The following is a 12,979-nucleotide window of genomic DNA, read 5'->3' on the forward strand; positions in this document are numbered from 1 at the left end:
GACTGCTGACAAATATTTTGTAACCAACATTGTACTTAAGTTAAGGATGGAACAAACACTCTGAAAGGCAGAGTGGAGAGGTAGAAAAAAATATTGGTCCTTGGTGATACTGGTGGTTTGCTTGATCCAGCTTTCCCTGAAGTCCAGTCTACAGCTGGACTTCTCAGTTAAATAAAATATTTTTTTAAACAGTATATATTTTTTGTTGTTCTTGTTGTTGTTGTTATAACTAACAGTGGAAAGCATCCCAAACTAATAGTCATGTCTTACACAAACTCAAAATTTCACAATCCAGGAAAATAGACCCATCATTTAAAAGTCAAAGTTTGAAACTAACAAACGCACAAAGAAAGTGTTGCTTTTAGCTCAGAGAGAAAATTCTCTGCTCTGGCGTTTGGAATGAGGTCTCCATAACAAGGGATAACAGATAAACTCTGCAGCAAGCAACAGCAGTCCATTAAAAGAATATTAAGGTTGTGACAGGAAATGATATCAGTAAAAGCAATTCCTTGGGAAGGGAGAGGCACCATATGTGCAGCCAACACTGAAAGGCAAGGGCAAGGTGGGGTAGAATTAAGATAGTCATTAAAGAGGCTCCACATTGTGCCCAGGAGTTAGAAGACATATGGTGCCTTTGCCCCGAGTTGGGAGGTTTCATTTCTCTTCGCTTCCAACTTTAGACTCATCCTATGTCACTTAGGAAGGAGGCAGGAATAATAGCTGTACAAGAATCAGCGAGGTGGGTCCTTATGTCGTGGTGACTCAGCCAGACTGGGGAGATGGGTGGGGTAGTGGAGAGAGCATTGGGTGGTGTGTTCTAAGGCCAAGGTTAGCCCTGTGACCTTGGTCAGTCGCTTCAACTTCCTAGCTCTGGTTGCCCCATCTAAGAAATAGAGAAAGGATGCTGCTTTAGCCAAAGTGAAACATTACCTTCTCCCCTAAAACCATGCACTGTTTGCCTCCGGGATTTCACTGCTTTGCTTCTTCTGTCTGCACACTTTCCCCACTGTCCCTTTTTAACTTATTTTCAGCTCAGGTAACATCTCCAGTATGAAGTCCTGTCTGACCTGTATTGAATGTCTCCCCTCCTACTCCTACCTGCCCTAGGACTGATCACAAAATGCTGGGGTTGTCTCTTTGTCATCAACAGAAGTTAAAGTACGCATAGATCTCCACTTTCCTTCACACATACTAAGCATTGAGTTCCTTGAAATCAGGGACCATGTTTGTGCATCACTGTGTTTGGGGAGGTTGGTAACTAAACACAGGACTGGCGTAGGCACGTGTTCAGATTCAGGTGTCAACATTAACCCAGGCATCCCTGGTGCCTTTGTCAGCAATCTGTCGCATTCTCTGCAGTGTAATTAGAAGGATCCTCCTCCCTCCTTAGATTGCCCTGTGACCCTCCCCTTGACTCTCAGCAGAGGTCTTTGGCTCCTTTGGTGCATTTGAAGGTGAAAATGGTGAAAATGCATTCCCTCCTTGTTCATTTTCAATTGAGAGAGATCGCAAAATGAAACAGACTTGGAAGAAATCTTTAGGTGTATTACTGGGAAACTGTACTAGGAAGTGAGAGGTGGGTAGGTAGGAGGAGACCTCTTACATGCAGGTGTTAAAGTATTTGCTCCGCTCAGTCAGGAAACAGGTACCTGTGGTCATAGGCATTTTACCCTCATTGATCTAATAGACCTCTCCTCCTGTGAGATGGAGTGAGGAACTTATGGGGTTTCCTCATGGAAACACCATAAGGAAAATAATAGAGTTTCTCTTCTTGTCCTATTTCACAGAGAAAGTATCTAGATTTCCTTGAAGCCTTTCTCTCCCCTTTCATCTTTCCTTCTGTAACAATTGAAGGGGAAAGTCCCTTCTGCCCAGGGCTGTGCTCCTCTCCCCACCACCTCCAGGGGATTTTCCCTTCCTACTTGTCATGCTTTATTGGTTCCCATGTATCCTCCATTCACAAGACAGGTTGCAAAGCAGAATTCAGAGCCTACCCACAAAAGCTTTCATTAGCCATTCTTGATGACTAGGAGGGCACTTTCACCCTGCCTTTGTAATCAAGGAAATAGACCTGATTCTCAGATAAAGAAGCATTGAGGGATGGGTTAGAAAGATAAAGGGAAGCATGTTTCCCCAAATATACATTCTCCTGGGTCATATTAACGTCTTGCTTTTCCAGCTCTTTTGTGTCTTCAAGTGATGTTAAAATGGCAGTGGCCAGCCCCAAACTTCTCCTTTCTCTTTCAGTCTAGAAACCACCCCTGCTTCATTTTGTCAGCAGTTCTACCATGCACTTGGACTGACCAATCTCTAGGACCCATTTTAAGTGACAGTCTTTCCAGTTCAGGAAAAGTGACCAATTGCTCAACCCAAGTGAATATCTGAGTTGCCAAGATTATGGATACATAAGCATCAGCCTCTAAACGCCCTTTCTCAGCCAGATGCCAGGGGGCTAGATCCTGAACTCAACAATACAAGGACTCAGCCATGGAGCAAATGCCAAAGAAGACAATGCAGTGAGTGACAGTCTCAGTCACATTCAAGGTGAAGTCCATCTCTGTTGATGAATGTATTATATCTTCCATAAGAGCTATCAATTTGTAAAGAAGATGTGGTATATATATAATGGAGTGTTAGCCATAAAAAAAAGAATGAAATAATGCCATTTGCAGCAACTTGGATGGACCTAGAGATTATCATATTAAGTGAAGACAGAGAAAGACAAATATCATGATAGTACGTGTATGTGGAATCTTAAAAATGATACAAATGTACTGATTTACAAAAAGAAACGGACACACAGACATAGAAAACAATTTTATGGTTACCTAAGGGGAAGAGGGGTGGGATAAATTAGGAATTTGGGATTAACATATATACACTACTATATATAAAAGAGATAAACAACAAGGACCTACTGTATAGCACAGGGAACTATATTCAATATCTTGTAATAGCCTATAATGGAAAAGAATCTGAAAAAGAACATATGTGTGTGTATATATATAGATGTATACTTATATACGTGTGTATATATATATATATATATATATATATATATGCAATTGAATCACTTTGCTGTACACCTGAAAATAACATAACATTGTAGATTAATTACACTTCGATAAAAAATTAATATATATATAAGAGAGATCCCTTTGGTTGAGAGTAATTCATATAGTAATATATAACCTTGTTTTTAAGACAAGCTGCAATTATTTATTTATTTATCTTTGTTCTTCAGCAAACATCTAAGAGGGAAGGAGAAACCAAAGAATAAGTAGTCAGTCAAATAATAAGATTTGAACTTAGTCTGATAACAGCCAGGCTATGAATGCAGGTCAGATTCTTCTCACTTGATGCAAACAGTAGCCGGGACACTTGCAAAGTATAGCGAAACTGGTGAGGCAAGATTCCTAGTGTCTCTGAAGATTCAGTTGCCGCCCATGACTGGGGAGCAGCATAAATTCACAGAAGCCTTGTCGGCCCCACGCTCCACTTATTCTGATTTTCAACTTTGTTGTCTCCGCTTTTACGGATGAGTTAAAAGGCAGATAACCATTCAGTAATAATGAAGTACAGCATGGCTGAGGGCTGAAATCATATATTTCCATTTGAGTTTATCTTTGTCCAAATTTCTTAAAGTGCATTACCCACCAAAAGCTTTCCCTCCACAAATGCGAACATGATTAAACTGGTGACTGCATCTGAAAACAAAAAATTCGTGCTATGTGGCAAAGTGGTTTGATGTTCATCTTGCTGCTTTTAGGAGCATTTTCACGGGGCTGCAGAATGCACCAGAAGCTTTAATCCAGGAAGAGATATCGATGAGTCTCAGATTCCAATCAAGAATTTGAAGAAGGATCTTCAAAGTTATCCATTAGCTGGAGATGGGAGTTATTAAAGTAATTGCTGTGTGTGTTATACACAAGCACACCCAAGCTTCAGAGAAATGGGACGGTAGGTATGTATGAACCTAAGATTCCATTGAATGGAATCCAATGTCTCCCCATCTAGTGCTGTCATTCCCATTTAAGATGAGGAAACTGAGATCCCAAGAGGAGAAGTGATATGCTTAAGATCTAAAGGCCAATTAAGATCTCTTTCAGGGGCAAGGCAAAAACTCACCCTCTGAGCAATTGTTGACACCCTGAACATATCCCCTCATCTTTAATGCTTCAGCGAAAGTTAGCCAGACTTCCAACTATAAGCACACGCACTTAATTGCCTGAGGGCTTCCTTCAGCCACTGACGTTCACTTTGCCCATGGGATGGCAAGCTGGAAGACCTGGGGAATTAACATCATGCCCAAGTATGCCTCAACCCATGGTAGAAGGGAGTTGGTGTAAGAATAACCCCAGCACCCTCACCCTTCAGATGGTAAAACATTTGTATGGTACACTGGCTACCAGAGTCTCCAGGGGGATTAATCTTCAGTCACCCACAGGGGTAACTGACTTGGTAATCCAACCTTTACTGTCTGACTTCCTTTGTCTATAATAATTCATTACGTGCTGTCTGACACCTGGTATTTTCTTCATCTTCCAACTAAACTAACTTGAACTCCAGTTTTTTTCTTAGTGTATGCTTTTGGGAGTTTCCAAATCGAGACAGTCCTATCTGCTTAGACTCTAAGGACCCAGCTACTGCCCATACTCACTAAAAATAGTCACAATTTCCATTTCATTTTTCTTCCCACTGCTCCATCACCAAGAATTGGATTCTTGGGACTTCCCTGGTGGTCCAGCAGGTAAGACTCCGCGCTCCCAATGCAGGGGGCCCGGGTTTGAGCCCTGGTCGGGAAACTAGATCCAGCATGCATACCACAACTAAGAAGTCCACCTGCCACAACTAAGAGTTTGCATGCCACAAGTAAAGATCCTGCATGCTGCAACGAAGATCCCGCGTGCTGCAACTAAGACCCGGCACAGCCAAAATAAATAAATAAACAAACAAATTAGTTAATTAAATACTTTAAAAAAATGTGGATCCTCAGACGGACTGGAAACCACAGAAAGACTTAGCCATGGTTTCCTCTGAGCAGATGGGCAAGGGTCTGGACAAGCATAAAGTCCTTCATGTCATCACCTGCTTGAGGTGTGGGCAGGACTAGCAGGAAGGTGAGTGGGCTTGGGCATCTGTCTCCTTGTTTCTTATAAGTTAATCCTACATGAGAATTCAGAAAGCAGCGCAGTCGATGGCCCATCACAGACGATGCCAACCATTTACTAGATGAAGACTGTTAGAGACCTAGGTCACCTAATTTTAAAAAATCCCACTGGAGATTTTATTTTCAAAATACTAGCATTTTTGAAGTGCCCAGAGAATAAAAGCCTCCCATGATTTTCTTTAGAAGCTATATGTACAACAGACTAATAATAAAAGTATTTTTAATCTACTGTGTCCTAAAACAGGAGTCAGAAATTGAGCCGGGGCTTCCCTGGTGGCGCAGTGGTTGAGAATCTGCCTGCCAATGCAGGGGACACGGGTTCGAGCCCTGGTCTGGGAGGATCCCACATGCCACGAAGCAACTAGGCCCGTGAGCCACAATTGCTGAGCCTGCGCGTCTGGAGCCTGTGCCCCGCAACAAGAGAGGCCGCGATAGTGAGAGGCCCGCGCACCGCGATGAAGAGTGGCCCCCGCTTGCCGCAACTAGAGAAAGTCCTCACACAGAAACGAAGTCCCAACACAGCCAAAAATAAATATAAAAATAAATAAATAAATAAAATATTACTATAAAAAAAAAAAGAAAAGAAACTGAGCCAGGAATGTGACATGTCCCTCCCTCTTTGTGAATCTGGGGTTTCCAATCCCTGGAAATCCCAGATTGCAAGATAAAAATCACTGTAATTCATGTATAGAAACAATTTAGTGCAGGGCCAGACTCATCTTACCTGCTCAAGACTTGTGGACGATTTTCCTTGTTTTCACCCAAGTACGGAAAAGACAGTATCAACCACAAATTCAGTGATAGCAACAATAAATGCTGACCTGCACCCTGCCTCCAGGAGCTGCTAACAGGAAGGTTAATACATTCTGAAAACCAGGTAGTGCCATTGGTGAACAAGAGGCTACACATTTTCAGTTTTCTTGCTGATATTCCGAGAAATGATCTGGAAAGCCACCCTTGAGAGTGTTTTCATTCAACGCTATGATGCTATCCTTGTTTGGTTCCATACCTTGGAATTGGAGAATGGCACTCAGCTAACAAGAAAAACCTGATACCTATTCCATGTAGATATTTGTAGAGGTTAAAGAAATTTGCCACTGGAAAAATATTAGGAGGATACAGGGAGATTTAAACAAAAACACTAAATTCAACTTTATATACAGTGACTCAAGCCAATAGTTAATGAGTTAAAGAAGCATTCCCCGCCATCCTTCTCATCTATCTGTATCTCTCTCTCTCTCTCTCTCTCTCTCTCAAATAGAACAATCTTCATTACCAGTGAAATACATTGCAGTGAGTTTTCATGTGAAAAAGCTTGTTTCTTCTTATCACGTTTGTTTGAAACCCAGGCAAGATTGTGACCTAGAAGAAGCTATCCATTTTATGATAAAAGTTCTCCTATAATTTTCAGAGTTTTGAAGGATTGTCTACCTAAGTCTTTTATCCCCACATCCTCAATTTAACAGAAAGGTTGCAAGAAGCCTTAGAATTGACTGGTTCATTCTCACATTTTAGTCTTGAATATGTCCTGTGATTCTCCACCAAATGATTAAGACCTCTCCTTGAATGCCTATAGTGACAGGGAACTCACTTCTGTAAAAACCTCACCGATCTATCCACAGAGGGTTCTAGGGCTTAACATGGTCTTTTCTGGCTTGAGTATGTTGGTTTCATGCCCCAAATGGAGTGGGTAGAATTAAAGCAGCACTCAAACTCCTAAGTCTAAGGATAAGAGAAAGGAAAGGAAGGAAAGAATAAGGGAAAAAAATGATAAGAAAAAAATGGGCAAAGAAAAAGAAGAAGTTCAAATGGCCCATAAACATATGTCAGAGAAGTCACCCTCATTAGGAAAGATATACAAATTAAACAAAAATGAGATGCCATTTTCTTCTGTTCAAGTAGGTGAAGAAAAAACAAAATGCTGACAAAAATGCTGGTTAGATCAGGGAAATGGGCACTTGTATACACAGCCGGCTTCTCTGAAAATTGATTTTAATCTCAGGAGGGAAGTTCGGCAAAATCTAACACCTTTACCATGTGTACATTCTATGGTGTATCATTTATGCTTGCAGAAACAGGATTTAAGGACAGAAATGTGTGAAAACAGCTACCCAACAGTTCATTCTAGTTTTATTTGAAGTAACAAAACAGAAAATATTGACATCCCTTATGGTTTATCCATACACTGACTACTATTCCTTCAACAGGATGGTGATTAACTAATAATTATTGACATGGTAACATATTCGCAATATATTGTTAAATTTAAAAAGCAGATTTAAAGCACTATGGCTAGGGAAAAAAGCTATAAAACACAATTATGGTACAATTGGGGAAATTTGACTAGGTATCTGATGATACTAAGGAATTATTGTTACTTTTAGGTGCAAATATGATATTGTATCGATTTTATTTACCACACTATGTTAAGAGCTACTGATTAAACAGATGGATACGCACGCAGCATATGTGCATTAGGTTTTCCTCTGGAAAGGCCATTCAAATGAGATGGAAGGAATAAAATAAGTTAAAGGCTCACAGGAATAAAGACATTGGAAGAGGCTTAGTGAATGAAAGGTTTTTAACATTTTGTAGAAGATGGAAAGTGGATGGAACAGTGGTCTGGCCAAGCAGAGGGGAGAAAGATACTATTAATACTGCCCACTGAGAGATGTATTAACGAGAAGTAAAGTGATACACATCACCAGACCCACGGAGTCTGGAAAATTGGAGGCACCAGGAACAGAAGGGAGGGGGTGTGAAAATACACTGAAAATGGGGATTAGTTATACATTTTGACAAAAGTAGTCAAAATGAGACAGGCTGGGACCAGAGACCTGGGACCCTTCGCTGCAGTGCTTGCACCTGGACAAAAGTCTCCTTGAGCAACAAAATACAAAGAAACCATAGGGACTGAAAATAACTGTGTGCACACACAGTTGGGGCAAGTCCTGGACAACAAGATACAAAAAGACCAAACAAACAAACAAAAAAAACCCAACTGCCACTTCTGAGGAGCTGGGAGCAAAAACAGGGTGTTGGGAGCAAAAGCAGGGTCCTGCACATGCCCCCGGCACACAACATCACCAAAGGGGTGGGCAAGCCACCTAAGACACCCCTCTGGCCCAACCCCTGGACCTGTCCCTACCCTCACTCCATATAAGGATCCAGCTCGTCCCTCCTTGGGGAGTGAGCAAGGGAATCTGTTACTTGTTTCTGCTCCCTCCTGCGGCCGCAGGAGCTCCAATAAACCCTTGCCTGAATTCCTTGTCTGGCCTCTCATCAATTTCTATTGGTTGGGGAAGGCCAAGAACCCTGGTCGGTATCAAAATCCCACATAGCAAGGTGGTCACACCCCTTTTTCACAAAGACTTAGTATCTGTTTCTGGGCTATGTTTGATCAAAATGAAATAGGTCTTTGCTACCTTTGGAGGGGTTCGCCATCAATGTTATGGTAAGTTCATAACAACAGTTTGGGAGGTTTCATTTTTTTCCCCTAAGCTCTAGAAAAGGTTAAATAGTGTGAGAGTTATCTGATCCTTTAACTTTGGGTAAAATTTCTTTTTAAAATCATCTGCACCTAGTGTTTCTGTGGATTTTTTTTTGACTCTGTGACAACATTCACTGATAGTTTGTTTGCTTAAATTTTCTTTCACTTCCAGCATCGGTTTTGGTAATTTATTCTTTTTTTAGTTAACCAGATAACCCAGATCAGTAACTGCAGAATTATTAGACTTCTGTTATGGAGCTTCTCTCCTCACCTTGCCTCATTTATACATAGCTTCCTACAAAAATGGCATGTGTGTGTGTATGTGTATGTGTGTGTGCATGTGTGTTTCCTTTGGTTTCATCCATCATTTATCTATCGGACTAAATGGAAAGAAGAGACACTAGTTGCTGTTTCTTTACATACCATTCCTGAGGTTAAAAAAATAAGTGGATGGTTCTGCCCCTCAGCGTTCAACTCTGATTTTGGAGCACTTTTTTCTGCATCAAGAATCTCTGTCCTCGTCCTGCTCAACCTTCTGTCTCTCTCTCTGTATTATGAACTAAAGATTTTCCCTAGTTTCTTCAAAAATGGAGTATGCATTACAGTTTCTCTTTTTGTTGTTTTTGGGTGATGTTTGAGAGGAGAATGAGGTGGAATATTTTTACTCGGCCACTGCAAAACCAGAAGGCTTCCGGATTTTTAAAAGATATGTCATCTCTGCTAAATTTCCCCACGAGCTCATTGAAAATATCTGTTTTGTTCAAGTCTGTATCCTGAGCATCTGACTCACAATAGGGGCTGAATAAATATTTACTGAATGAACGAAAACATAAGTTAATAAATAAAATATAATCTCATTTTGAGGAAAAAAGAAAATACAGGACTTCCCTGATGGCGCAGTGGTCAAGAATCCACCTGCCAATGCAGGCGGACACGGGTTCAAGCCCTGGTCCGGGAAGATCCCACATGCCGCGGAGCAACTAAGCCCGTGCGCCACAACTACTGAGCCTGCGTGCCACAACTACTGAAGCCCACGTGTCTAGAGCCCATGCTCCACAACAAAGAGAAGCCATTGCAATGAGAAGCCCCCGTACTGCAACGAAGAGTAGTCGCCGCTCGCCGCAACTTGAGAAAGCCCGTGCGCATCAGCGAAGACCCAACACAGCCAAAAATAAATAAATAAATTAATTAATTAATTAATTAATAATAAAAAACGAAAATACAGAATGTGTTGGAGAGGCAGTATACAAAGAAGTTAATACTGGTTATCTTTAGATGGAATGGGCTGGGTATTTCTTATCATTTTTTGCTTTAGGCTACACATAAGCATGTTTCTTTTGTAATAAGAGGGAAACACTTTAATAAAATACCATTTTAAGAGCATTTGAACAAGTGCTCATTTTTAAATACAGTGACCACTTATACTGGAGCCCCCAAGATGGTCTAGATTCCAGTGTTCTCTTATTCCTGTGAACTCATTTTTGGACTCAAAAAATGATGCTCAAGACCATTATCAGAGGAGAGGTAATCCCCCCTCAGGCCTCCCCTGCAATATTATAAACTCTCACGTCCGAGTTCCATAAGGATGAATCAAATGAGTACATCTTCAGCTTCAGCATACAGTCTGAGAAAAGTGTTTGAGAAGAGGCCACCAAAGGAAATAGCCAGTCCCGTAATTGCTTTCTCCTTTTCAGGGTGGATTTGTTGGTTTCAGAGGATTTCAGGGAGGAATATCAGTGTTCTTAGTTTCAACCCTTTGCACAAACATCATTTCCAAAACACGGGAGCAAGGGTCTCCTTGGGTTGCCACCACCCCCCCTTACTCCCCTCGCTCCAGATATTCTGGTCTTCTCTCTCTTCTCCAACTGCATCAAAGTCATCCCCACCATCTCCTCTCTTCCATCCATCCCTTAAAATGCTGCTCTTCCTGGATCCTTTTTTCGTTAGGTCTTGGCTCAAGTGGTAGCTCCTTGGAGAAATCCTACTTTGTCACTAAGTCTAACATAGCTAGTTGGTCACTCTCTGTCCCATTATCCTATTTTATTTTCTCCTTTCTATCAGGTATTCTCTTGCTTTTTAAACTTATTCATGTCCTTTCCTTCCCCCATTAGGAATGCAGGTTTTCTAAGATCCCTGTTTGCCTGGTTCATTGTTTTATTCCCAACACACGTAAGAACTCAGTTTTTACATGCTAAAATCTCAATACGTATTTGTGAATGGGAGAGAAGAAAGGATAAAGAAGAGAAAGAGAAAGGAAGAGAGGAGAGAAACTGAACACATCATCTGTCAGCTGCAGATCTTAATTCCAAAACTGATTAAGACACCCCGGAAAATAAAAGCTCTTCCATTTCCCACCATCTTCTTTAGAAGACAGTTGAAATTCTAAATAGCAAATTTCCTATTATATATATTTATATATAAAAATGTATTTATAAAATATGTATATATTTATATGTAAATATGTAGTAAAAACTACAATGTGAATAAAATGATTCACACTTAGCTTTCCTTGGTTCACACATCACTGATCGTAAACTCCATTACATGACTAAAGAGAAAATGCACAGAAATACTAGGACCTTGACATTTTTCTGAATCCTTGGCTTAAGAAAGTAACAAATTTTCAACCTGGATTGTGTCCTTTGAACCTGAAACATGACAGAAAGAGAAATCACTACTAACATTTTACTCTTTAAGAATCGTATGGATATATACTTAACACGTGAATTAACTATTGAACTGTATACTTAAAAATGGCTTAGAGGCAGGAGAAAAGGGAGAGTCTGGTCATTCCCATCCCCCTCCCCAGGCCACAGTAATGGCTAAAGCGTTTATTAAGATGGAGCCTCCATCAGCCTCAGCCCCTGAACCACTAGGCTGAGCAGAGCCCCAGATGACCCTGATGGGCGTTTAGCCTGAGCGAGAAGTAACCTTTGTTTTTATAAAGCCACAGATTATTTCATTTTGTTTCTGCAGCAAAGCAAAGCTCACCCTGACCCATACACGGTGATCACATTGGGATGAGAGAGTAGGGAGAAAAAAGAGAGAAAGTGTAATTAGAGACTTGAGCACATTTGTAGGACTAAGGAGGAAAAGCTAGGAAAGAGATAAATTGAAGATGTAAGAGATGGTGTATTGAGTTGGTTGGTCTTGGGAGAACCAAGAGCTGTGTTACCCCTGTGCCAGTTGGCATTCCACAGACCAGGCACATTGGGTGTGTGGCCAACACACCTACGAGACACTCATGACAGGCACTGTTATTGTTACAGGCATCTTCTGTCAGTGGACTCTCTTCTGTGGAAACTAAATAGCTGATGATCAAGTATTTATCTGAGACAATTTATGGTCAGGCCTTCCTTAACAAACAGGGGAACTGAAGAAAATCTCAGTGCCTCAGTTTCCTCATTTATAAAATGGTGATAATAATAGGATCTACTGCATAGAGATGTTATAAGAATCTTATATGTAAAACATCTAGAACGGTGTCTGGCACAAAGTGAGTGCTATGTAAGTGTGATCTCAGAACCCTTTCTGGTTTTAGGAAGAAGCTTTAAGCATAGTGATGAAATCTTCTAATGTCTTCTTTTTTACAACCATTTAAACAAGGGAGATTTGTAAGGAATAGCAAAGTTCCACTGCTTTGGGAAACACACAAGCATGGTGAGCCATGACTCTGCATAACATCTCTACCAGCCTCAAAGCTAGTTTGTTCAGTAAAAATCAATCTTAATGTATCTCTCACATGAACTTATTTACAAAACAGAAATAGACTCACAGACATAGAAAATAAACTTATGATTACCTAAGAGAATAGCAGGAGGTGGGGGAGAGATAAATTAGGAGTTTGGGATTAACAGATACATACTACTATATATAAAAGAGATAAACGTCAAGGACCTACTATATAGCATAGGGAACTATATCGAATATCTTGTAATAACATATAATGGAAAAAATCTGAAAAAGAATATATATATATATATATGTGTAACTGAATCACTTTGCTGTACACTTGAATTAACTACACTCCAATAAAAAAATCAATCTTAATGTATCTCAATAAAAAATCCATATGGATACATTATCAAGGATCTGATATTAGCTAAGTTTGAATTAATGAGAAGTTTTTCAACTGCTTGTTGACACTGCAAGGAAAACAGTGAAGAAATAAAGGGAAAGAGAGAGAAGACAGGAAGACTGGGGGATGAGGGGAGAGAGAGAGAGAAAGAGAGGGAGATGCACAGAGAGAAACAGGAGAAGGGGAAGAAGACAGAAGCTCCAAAGAGCGGAGAGGCAGGGAGCTATAAGAAAGAAAATCT

This window comes from Balaenoptera acutorostrata, chromosome 15 (genome assembly GCF_949987535.1).
Source record: "Balaenoptera acutorostrata chromosome 15, mBalAcu1.1, whole genome shotgun sequence".
NCBI lineage: Eukaryota > Metazoa > Chordata > Mammalia > Artiodactyla > Balaenopteridae > Balaenoptera > Balaenoptera acutorostrata.